This window comes from Mangifera indica, chromosome 15 (assembly GCF_011075055.1).
Source record: "Mangifera indica cultivar Alphonso chromosome 15, CATAS_Mindica_2.1, whole genome shotgun sequence".
Lineage (NCBI taxonomy): Eukaryota > Viridiplantae > Streptophyta > Magnoliopsida > Sapindales > Anacardiaceae > Mangifera > Mangifera indica.
This window is the reverse complement of record NC_058151.1, coordinates 6,690,822-6,701,952: the sequence shown is the minus strand read 5'-3', so window position 1 is coordinate 6,701,952 and position 11,131 is coordinate 6,690,822.

The window sequence follows — 11,131 nt, the reverse complement described above, 5'->3', positions numbered from 1 at the left end:
GTAGAACATCATCTTGAGCAAACTGACAAAACAATACCTAATGAAATGAGAAACTACAAGATAATAACTTGTAGCTTGGTATATGGGTAAAAGTCCTTCAACTGGATGTAGCAACCTTTTAGGTCATCTTCCATCCTTATTTTGTGTCTACGTGAGAAAACAATAACCTCTTTTCATGTTAGGATCAATCAATCATCCATCAGTTACCAATAAGTTACCAATCGGTTATACTATCTCTACAGTAACAAAATAGGAAATGAATTTTAAATTTAAATTGAATTGAAACAGATAAGATTTTAACTCTTCCTTTTCATCTCATAAATATCAGGGATCATGTAGAGGATAAAGGTATCAAATGATAGACAAGTAACCCTTAAGAAAAAAGTAAAATTCTTACAAGAGATTTGTAGACAATTACATCCTTTCCAAGATACTTTCTTTGTAATCACTACACGAACTCTATTGGAACACTTTCCTAGGGAAAATAATATGATTGCGAATGTAGGCTCCCAAGCAGCATATCAGATCGCCTTAAAAACCTTTTTTCATCTTACAACTTTTTCTATTTTCCAAAAAACCCATCACATATGGTCGTGCATCCCCAATACATGGGCGTACCTATAGTTTTGTGGCAAAAACCACAATCTAAAATCAACAGAAACCACTTTTATCCAATTTTAAAATCAACGTATGGTCGTACTTCAACAAACGTGAGGGCATACATCTTCCTTATGCGAGCTACGAATGTGCCTTGCATGCTTACACACTCATACCTTTTATATTTACACCATCCTTGCGCCAAATGCCACAAGACCAAATTGCTCGTTATACATGTATGTATGAGTGAACACCTCCAAAGTGTATGGTTGTACATACTCCTAAAAACATAACATAAATCTAAAGTGAAACATGAGAAAAGACATAATTACCCTTGGGTGTGCTATATTTCTCCTCCCCCTTTTATATGAATTTCATTTTCTAAATTCACTCAAACAACTCCAAAAACCTTTGTCTCATATCATGCTCAACTTCCTATGTGTCCTTCTCCACTCGATGATTACTCCAAACGACCTTAACTAAAGGAATTTGCTTAATTTTGATCCTCACCGCATGGGTCGAGTCATCGATATACTTGCACAACAATGACACATGAAACATGTTATGAATGTGATTCATGCTCACTAGTAATGTAAGTTGGTAGGCAACATTACTCACACACTCCAATATCTCAAAGGGTCTTATAAACCTCAAAGCCAGCTTGTCTCTTTTGTTAAACTTCATGACCTGTCTATAGGGGGCTACCTCAACAAAAACCTTATCACTTGTCTCCTCTGATCAGCATAACTCTTCTAACGGTCCTGAATCTATCTCATCCTCCTTTGTCTACCTAACATCCTCAATCATACATTGATTTATCTTGAGTCTCAAAGCTTGTGTTAGGGTATCCCTTTCATAAATCTCATCCCGACATAATAGCAATCAACACTTTCTCTCATAAAGTGCCTTATATAGAGTTATCCAAATATGTAACATCGCTTTTCAGATACATACCCCTACCAAGAATATGAACCAAAGAGATGTGCACAACTTGAATTCTTAACCCATACAATGGAAATAAAGAACATGTTACCAAGTATTTAATCTTAAATACATGCAAAAATGTTTAATAAATTACTTTAGTCGTAAATACTCTGAAATTCAACCTCATAAGTATAAATGCAAAAACACTATTAATGTTTGAAATATCATAAAAATGAATACACTGCTCAAATAACTTAAAATGATGATTTTGTCCTTTAACTGTATACAACAAACTAAGATGGACTATTTGCTCCTTTTCATGCCCCGTTACTCATTTTGACTTACAAAACCACAAAAAGGAACGTGTGAGTGAAAAACACTTAATAAGTAAGTCACCTCTTGACACTTTACATATAACATACAATCTTAAAACTGGCATTTCATTGCCAAGTCTCTATGTGGTTAAAGTGGATGTTTTCCAACATCCTTCTATGCCCATCCATCCACTCTCAGCACACTCGTTCCTAAAAATCATAGGCTATCTAACACAAACTACTAAGGTTAAGTTGAGTTTGATATATTTGATGTCTTAGTGAAAACAATTGACATTTCAAATATCTATTAACTATTGTGTCTTGTGCACATGTTGGCTAGACTATCAGACTAACTAACTATGATAACCTGGTCACACAAAAAAATTGGTTACAATCTCTCCCTTACCACATGCACATAATTACAAGACTACTACAGAAAAACCATCCTCGATACCACGAATGCATTTGTGATGCATCCTATTGACCATGTGATGAACTAATTGAAATGCCACTATCCCTTACCATGCACACTTGCATTGAATTAAATTGAACTCATAGTGTCTTTTGTAATGATCCTATGATATTTAGCATGCATTCATCTTGAGCAGTAACTTAACTTAACTCGTTCTCATTTTCACCTAAAGTTATCTGATGCCTTACTAAAATTTCACCTTTAAACACATAGGGTGTTATTGCATACTCGAGACTTGTATGTTATCTCTCGAGATAACGTTTTAGTTTCTAGCCTAGTTTCATTTCTCTTTTCTTTCTTTTGCCCTTCATATACGAGTGTGCGCTTCTTGATACATGAGGGTATGTCCCTCTTGTCATATACATGACCTTTTTTCCTTATGGCCTCTCCCTATGTAACTTTTTTCCCTATAAACACGAGGGTGTACCTTGCTAACACCTTCTGAAATTTAATAGATTTTATATTTTTAAACTTATCTTAATCATACTACTTCTCAGTGGTATTCTGGTCATTTCACCATACACACGATCATGTCAAGGTCATATAAAGGAACTTTATACCTTAGTTGGCTACTCAACGGTTAACAACATTCAACGATTATTAGATCACCAACAAACTTAACTTGGAATATGAGATTCATGCACATTGGCGTGTGTCTGATATAACACAGTCATGTGTCAAACTCGAAATTCAGAAGAATTAACTTATTTGCAACATAAATCACTCTAACATAAACCCTATCAATCTACCTCTATCTTACATAGATCATACTTATCATATGATGCAAAAATAAGCAATAATCGCATCAAAGCACTTCTACTACATAGATGCCATTGCCTATTCATCAAACACATTAATTTCAACAGACAACATGTAACTTAGTCCATTACTAGACATCAACAAAGAGTCAAGAAAGAACTTAAAAGGACTTGCATTCATCAATATAAAAGGCATGAATAATCAAACATACCATGCGCTAAGTTAATCTCTTCGTCATACATCATTTACTAAGCATTAAACGAGTCATGAACATTCCAATGATTATTATCATCCAATCATCAATCATCTATTAATTTAAACACATAATCACATGAAATCTATCTTTAATCTTCAATCCATCATGGCATTAACTGAGGGTGTAAAGTTTCTTACTTACTTCAATTTTGCGACAACTTAAGCACAAAAGCAAGCCTTTTTCTCTCTAACTTTTCTCTCATAATGTTATTAGAAAACGATCGCTATAGCTACTAAAAGATAGTTTGGTCAATAAGCTTCAACATTCTTCTCTCTCTCTCTCTCTAATCGTGCCTTTTAGGATAGGAATAAAAATCTTTAAAATATAGCAAAAGTGTCTTTTTAAGCTGCAACCGCCTAATGCTATACATGGTCATATACTAACCATACACAATCATGTATTATGTAATTCAAATTTTTCACAAAAATCTTCTTATCTAGCTAACGTGATAATGATACATGGGCATGGCTTTTTCATACACGACCGTGTGTCATTCAAAATTCATATTGTAACTTTAAATTCACTTGATATCATTCATAAATATATAAAATAACTATTATGCCCTCAAGAAATACATGCAAGTGTTATAGTGCACCTTGGGGTTGAGTGTATAATGCATCTCATAGGTATCTATCTCTTGCATAACTTTATTACTTTTATAAACCTCACCATTTATGTATACAACTAGTGGTTATCTAGGTATATACCATTTTTCATAATTTTTCTATTTTTGACCTAGATTCAACTTGGTCAAGGTCTTGTCGTCTTTCACATAGTTGGTACTTTCACTATGGTTAGCTATCTTAACTAGATTTATTGAACCCTTTTTGTTCTCTTTTTGCCCATGTATATAACTTCTTCATATATACAAGGGTGTTCTTTAGCCTTACCTTCCTTGTGTTCATCACAAAAACCAAATATAAGAGTGTGCTAATCTTACTTCCCTATGTTTGTTATAACTTAAACACAAGTGTGTCATCATGCTTTACAAAGGTGTCCATTATTGGAGAAATAGAAAAGGGCATGTGTCCCATACCAGATGGTCATGTAAGTATCTCCTCAAGATAAACGCATTGTTGCTTATGAAATATTTTTATACAACGGGATACACAGATATATGAGTCATCATAGATGATTGTGTATCATGATTTGAAATTTTCTAACTTGCTGATTTCTACGTTTTCTAACCTAATTATGACATTCCAATCATACACATTTATTCTGAGTCTTATACGAAACATCTTAAACATCTCACAACATCAAATATTCATCAATCATTCTCTTTTTAGAAAATCATAAAGCCATTAATCAATATGTCTTAGTTAATATTCATGGATATATGCGTACATAAGCATATATTGTAATCCTTTACATTTTCATGATCTACTAAACATCATAACATCACAACCATTCATAGTTATTGCATATTTACTCAAATAGACCATCAACAACTTAATCTATAACAATATTATGAAATATCACTTGAATTCATAGAGGGAGAGACCAACTACTTACTTGTCCTCTAGTGATTCACTAATTTTCACATGGCTATGAAGTTCTTTTGATCCAATCCCTCTTTGATGCACCCTAACGACTCTCAATTTGCTTTATCCTTCTCTCTATTTGGTTGCTAAAAAGATTCTAATACAAAATAACGTGTATTAGCCTTGCACTTTTTTTTTTAATTTTGTCTGCCAAACTCAACATATCGACATGTGGTTCCTACACTTAGACATGTATGGCATTATTAAATAAAAATAGTTTTTGAAATTACTGTGAAATTGATCATTTTAAATTTGCTAATGACACACGATCGTGTGTTCTTGCATATATGAGCATGTGCATTTATGTACTTAGTCATTTTTGCATGCTCAATGTGAAATAACTTTTCTGCCTTTCTAAGGCACAATAAGCATCACCTTTGTGGTGCACATCGTCTTTACTAAAAAGTCATCATAACTCAACATTCTTCATAATTAAATAAAGAGAAAAAATTGAAATGCCCTTGGGCTTACTTATGGGTGTTATAGCATGGTTGTTTGATAACTATTATTATATGCAAACTATATCAATGGCAAAATTTCATCCAACTTGCTCCTTAGTTTAGACAACATACCCTCAATATGTTCTCGATCACCTAATTGACCATTTTATCTTGTCCATCAATATAAGGATGGTAGGTTATACTAAAAGCTAATCTCGTACCCAGTGATCTCTGTAGACTCTACTAAAAAATCGATACAAAACTTGTGTGTCTGTTTGACATTATAGTAATGGTACCCTATACAATCTCATAATCTCATTGATGTATAACTGACCTAACTGATTTATACTTATAGTATCCTTAACTAGAATAAATACTCCAACTTGGTTTAACCAATTTTTGATTACCCACAAAATATTATAATAATCTTTGACTCTCAACAATCTAATCACAAAATACACTAAGATGTGTTCCTATTTCAATTCAAGAAACTAAGAGGCTTAGTAAACCTGATGGTCACTAATGGCTGACCTTAACATATTTACATACCAAACAACTAGTTGCATAATCTGTCACACCTTTCTTCATATTAGACCACCAAAATGATCTCCTCGTATTTTAATAAATGTTTACACTCTAGGGGTAGGCAATATAAAGGAAACTATATGTCTTTACAAGGATTCCACTCTTCTAACTTTTACCTAATGGAACACACACCCAATCTTTAGATCTTAGGATGACATTAATCATACTATATTTTACCTTAGTACCCTCAAAAACTCTTTATCTCAGTACTTTTGACAACTTTCTACCTTATTTGTACACACTAATCATCAATTATCTTACTCACACAAATCTTGTCCAAAAGGGTAGACTTCATCTTCAAACCTACCAATAATCTTATAGTCATCTCAATCGATCCTTTTTTTATCTTTTATTATAAGTTATTGAGCAGTAATCTATGGCAGTATAACATTTCTACTCAAGACATTTGTAACTAAATTAGCCTTACATAGGTGGTATATGATCTCCTAGTCATAGTCTTTGACTAACTTCAACCACTTCTTTTGTCTTATATTAAGCTCATTTTAAGTGAAGAAATACTTAAAACTCTTATGATTCATATAGATATTACTCTTTACTTCATACATATAATATCATCATACTTTTAATGCAAATACTACTTTTGGCAACTCAAGATCATGTATAAGATACTGAGTCTTATAATCTTTTAACTGACGAGAGACATATGTAATCATTTTACCTTTTCACATCAATACTGCTCCTTATGTGATACATCTGTATATCATAGTCTTCGGTCATTATCGGTAAGGTCAAAATGAGAGTCAATTTCAATCTCCTTTTTAGCTCTTGAAAACTCTCCTCACAAGAGTTAGACCATCTAAAAGGAATATCTGTATAGGTTAACTCAGTCAACAGCCAGACTAACTTGGCAAAACTTTTCATAAATCGTTTATAGTACCTTGTTAACCTAAGGAGACTTTATACCTTCTTAGCTATCTTAAGCCTCTGCCATTCTATTAAAACCTCTATCTTACTTGGGTCTACCAAGATACTATATGTTAAAACCATATCTCCAAAGAATACCACCTTATTTAACTAAAACTCACATTAAGAAAATTTGGCATATAACTACCTATCCCTTAACCTTTACATCATGATCCTCAAGTGTTGCTTATGCTCTTTTTGAGTATTGGAATATACCAAAATATCATCTATGAACACCATGAGGATATTATTAAGTCAATCCTAGAACACCTTGTTAATTAAATCCATGAATATTATCTAGGCATAAATCAAACCAAAAGTCATCATTATAAACTCATAATACCGATATCTTACCTGAATACAATATTCAAAATGACTCTCTTAGTTACCAAGACATGATGATACCTCGATCTCAAGTCTATTTTAGAAAACATTAAGGCACCATTTAGTTGGTCAAATAGATCATCAATTCTTGGGAATGGGTACTTGTTATTCATGTCACCTTGTTCAACTCTTAATAATCTATACACATGCATATCGACCTATCATTCTTTTTCAAAAAAATGATCGATTCATCTTAAGGTAAGTGGCTTCATCTGATGAAACCATTATTTAAAAGCTCTTGCAATTGTTTCTTCAACTATTGAAGTTTGACTAAGGTTATTTTAGATGGTGTCTTAGAGATTAGTGTTATACATAGGGATAACTCTATATTAAACTCTATCACTTTCTTTGGTGATAACCTTAATAGGTTATCAAGGAAGACACTTGGAAATTCACACACCACTAGAGTATCTTTCAATCCTAGGGCTACCTTATCTAATCTATTCACTATATATGCCAAATAGCCCTTACTAAGTATCTTTGTAGCCTTGACACTATCAATCATCATGCTAAGAACTCGACCATTTCCAAATGAGAATTCATCATTATTGTCTAGACTAAACATTTCAATGCAATTAAATCGTTGACCAACTCTTAGCCTCTCCAAACTATCATCTCACCCAACAACATAAGATTAGTCAAAACTCTATTCCTATCAAACATTTCAATGCTAATATGTGTGACTAGAGTAGTCTCTAGACTTAGTCTCTCAGTTAGGCCTTGTATAATAAAATTATGAGTGATATCATAATTAATCAATACATATAATAAACAAGAATAAAAAACTAACAAACTCGTATACTCTATAAGGGTTGGTGTTACTATTATTATGCACTTATGAGTAAAATGGTCAGGGATCATCTTTCCTCAACTGATCTTTTCTCTTCGATTTTTTGCCCTTCTAGTTCTTCTTATATCCTTTAGATTGGAAGCTCCTTTTACCTTTATAGTCCCTCATAGCCTGATATGGTTTATGTATTAGAGTCACTGAACTAGGCTACTAAACTGACACATCTTGATCTTTAGCTATCCTCTGTGACATGATCTCTAATCTTAGTGCCTTACTCAAGGCCTCTATGCATGGGTTGAGGGCATTATCTTGTTAGGTAGTGTCTTAGAGCCAATCAGTTTTGTGTACTTGTAATTGAATATTTAATCATTATTATTAATATAGTTTTTTTATCATTTATTTATATTTTTGATTAAACAATATGCTTTCAAAACTGATATGTCTTTAGAATGGTAAAACTGTGACAAAAGAATCGGATGATTGATCGTGAGAACCCTATGTACACATTAAATAACTATTTTTAGAATCATATGTAATGTTGACACTACATTAAATAAAAGCACAAGTAATGATGATAAAATTATCATAGTATTGAGTGACTCCATTAGAAGGTGGCAACTATTCCTACGTGTCGAAGCCATTAGCCAACAAGCTTAGTGTAACACATGAGTGCACATTATAGATATGTTTACCGAACTAACTTGATTGAGGATTTCCATATAGATGGTTGCTCTATTCTTTATGGAATAAATCCTCTACCTCAGGAATGTATGCGATCCTTATATTTGCAGTTATCAGACTGTCTTGTGTTGTTATAGTTTGACACCACCCAATGTGCCACCATAAAAAGGGTAACCATAAAGGTAATGGTTGGTCATACCAAGATTTTTATGAAAACTATGATGAATCGATAAAAGATTTATCACTCCCAAGCATGAGAGAAGATATATTTTATGAGAACACTAAAAGATATTGATAACCACTTGAATTTGTGGCTATAATAAGATTAAGTCGAAGTTTGATCCAAATTGTTCAATCATTGATAGATTTTAGTTCATATCAATGAGTTAGTGTCTTAGGCTCGAGGGATATCGATTGATGAAAGGATCGTATTACACGTAATTGTGAAGTTTATAATCAATACTATTTTTAGAATCATATGTAATCTTGACACTACATTAAATAAAAGCACAAGTAATGATGATAAAATTATCATAATATTGAGTGACTCTATTAGAAGGTGGCAACTATTCCTACGTGTCGAAGCCATTAGCCAACAAGCTTAGTGTAACACATGAGTGCACATTATAGATATGCTTACCGAACTAACTTGATTGAGGATTTTCATATAGATGGTTGCTCTATTCTTTATGGAATAAATCCTCTACCTCAGGAATGTATGCGATCCTTATATTTGCAGTTATCAGACTGTCTTATGTTGTTATAGTTTGACACCACCCAATATGCCACCATAAAAAGGGTAACCATAAAGGTAATGGTTGGTCATACCAAGATTTTTATGAAAACTATGATGAATCGATAAAAGATTTATCACTCCCAAGCATGAGAGAAGATATATTTTATGAGAACACTAAAAGATATTGATAACCACTTGAATTTGTGGCTATAATAAGATTAAGTCGAAGTTTGATCCAAATTGTTCAATCATTGATAGATTTTAGTTCATATCAATGAGTTAGTGTCTTAGGCTCGAGGGATATCGATTGATGAAAGGATCGTATTACACGTAATTATGAAGTTTATAAGGCTTCAGAGTTGTTTGTTGACATTGTATTGATCGAGTAGTTATGTTGTCTTATTAGAAGCTAGTCTTAGTTTGTGTCTAAATTCAACCAAATTAAAAAACTATCAGCTTAATAGAAAGGTTATGGGTCGTATACATTTATGGAGTTAACTCAAACTAATAAGGCATAGGATTATCTGAGATGAATCTGATGTGAGCACTAGATTAGGTTTTAAGCCTTGGAAGATCTTATAGACCAAAATGTAATAATCTTGGAGTTTATGGGTTGAGGTGAAATTATGATTAAACTAGGCTTATCCTTTTCGATTGAAAAGCTTAGTTGGTTTTTTTACCAAGAGCATGAACAGTTTTTCCTCTCATAAGGATGCTCGTTCATGTTGACTTGAATTTAAACTATTCAAGTTGAGTCTTTAAAAGGAAAAGCATTATCACATTTCACCTTTTTGTGCATTTTTACCAAAATACGAAGACAAACTCATGTCACCCATAAACTCATACCGGTTCACATAACCTGGCTATCCACTGTGAATGTTTTCTAGCCTTTTCTTCATTTATGCTTTATGTAGATGTTTGAGTTCCTCTTTGCCTTAGGTTGGAGAACGCATTTCTTATCACCGAAAAGACTGATAGAACCATCAAATGCAAGCATAACATTCTTAGACACCTTTTTGGTTAAAGATGCATGTTCATGTTCATTCTACAACTCTTGTCAGATTCTAACTGTCAGAGTGTTCCAATAGATCTCTCATCATAATATTACGAACAATATCTGATCTCAACCTATTAATAAATATCCTTATCGTTCCTTTGTCTGTATTAGCCATTCTAGGGGCATACATGGCTAATGAATTAAATTTAGTCAAGTATTCCTTGACTGTCATAGAGATTTATCTCAAGTTAATAAACTTATATACCTTGATGTACATGATGTCTACAGATAAGTATTATATTTCAAATAACATCTTAAAATCTGCCTATAACATCTCTAAAGCTTGGTGAGTCTTACATATCATTTACCACTAAACCTTGGTATCACCCTTAAAGCAAAGAGTTGGTATGTTAGAGTCAATCTTAAGATATCATCTCAAAAAATCCTATGACATTCTTTACTACCTCCAACCACTCTTTGACTAAAATTGAATCTGTACTTGAGCTACCTTTAAACTCTAAAAGGTGATGTTTGCTTGCTAGACTATATATTAGCTAAGGTTGCCCTCAACTAACACCTATTGTTTTCTTTGCCTCTTTGCCCACTTTGTCCCCAATAGGATAGGTGTTTAGCTACTAGAGGAACCTCCACTAGTTATTCTATAGTTTTTAATGCCTTATGATTCTCCTAGAGAACCTTTTATACTATCTATTTAATAGTTGAACTAT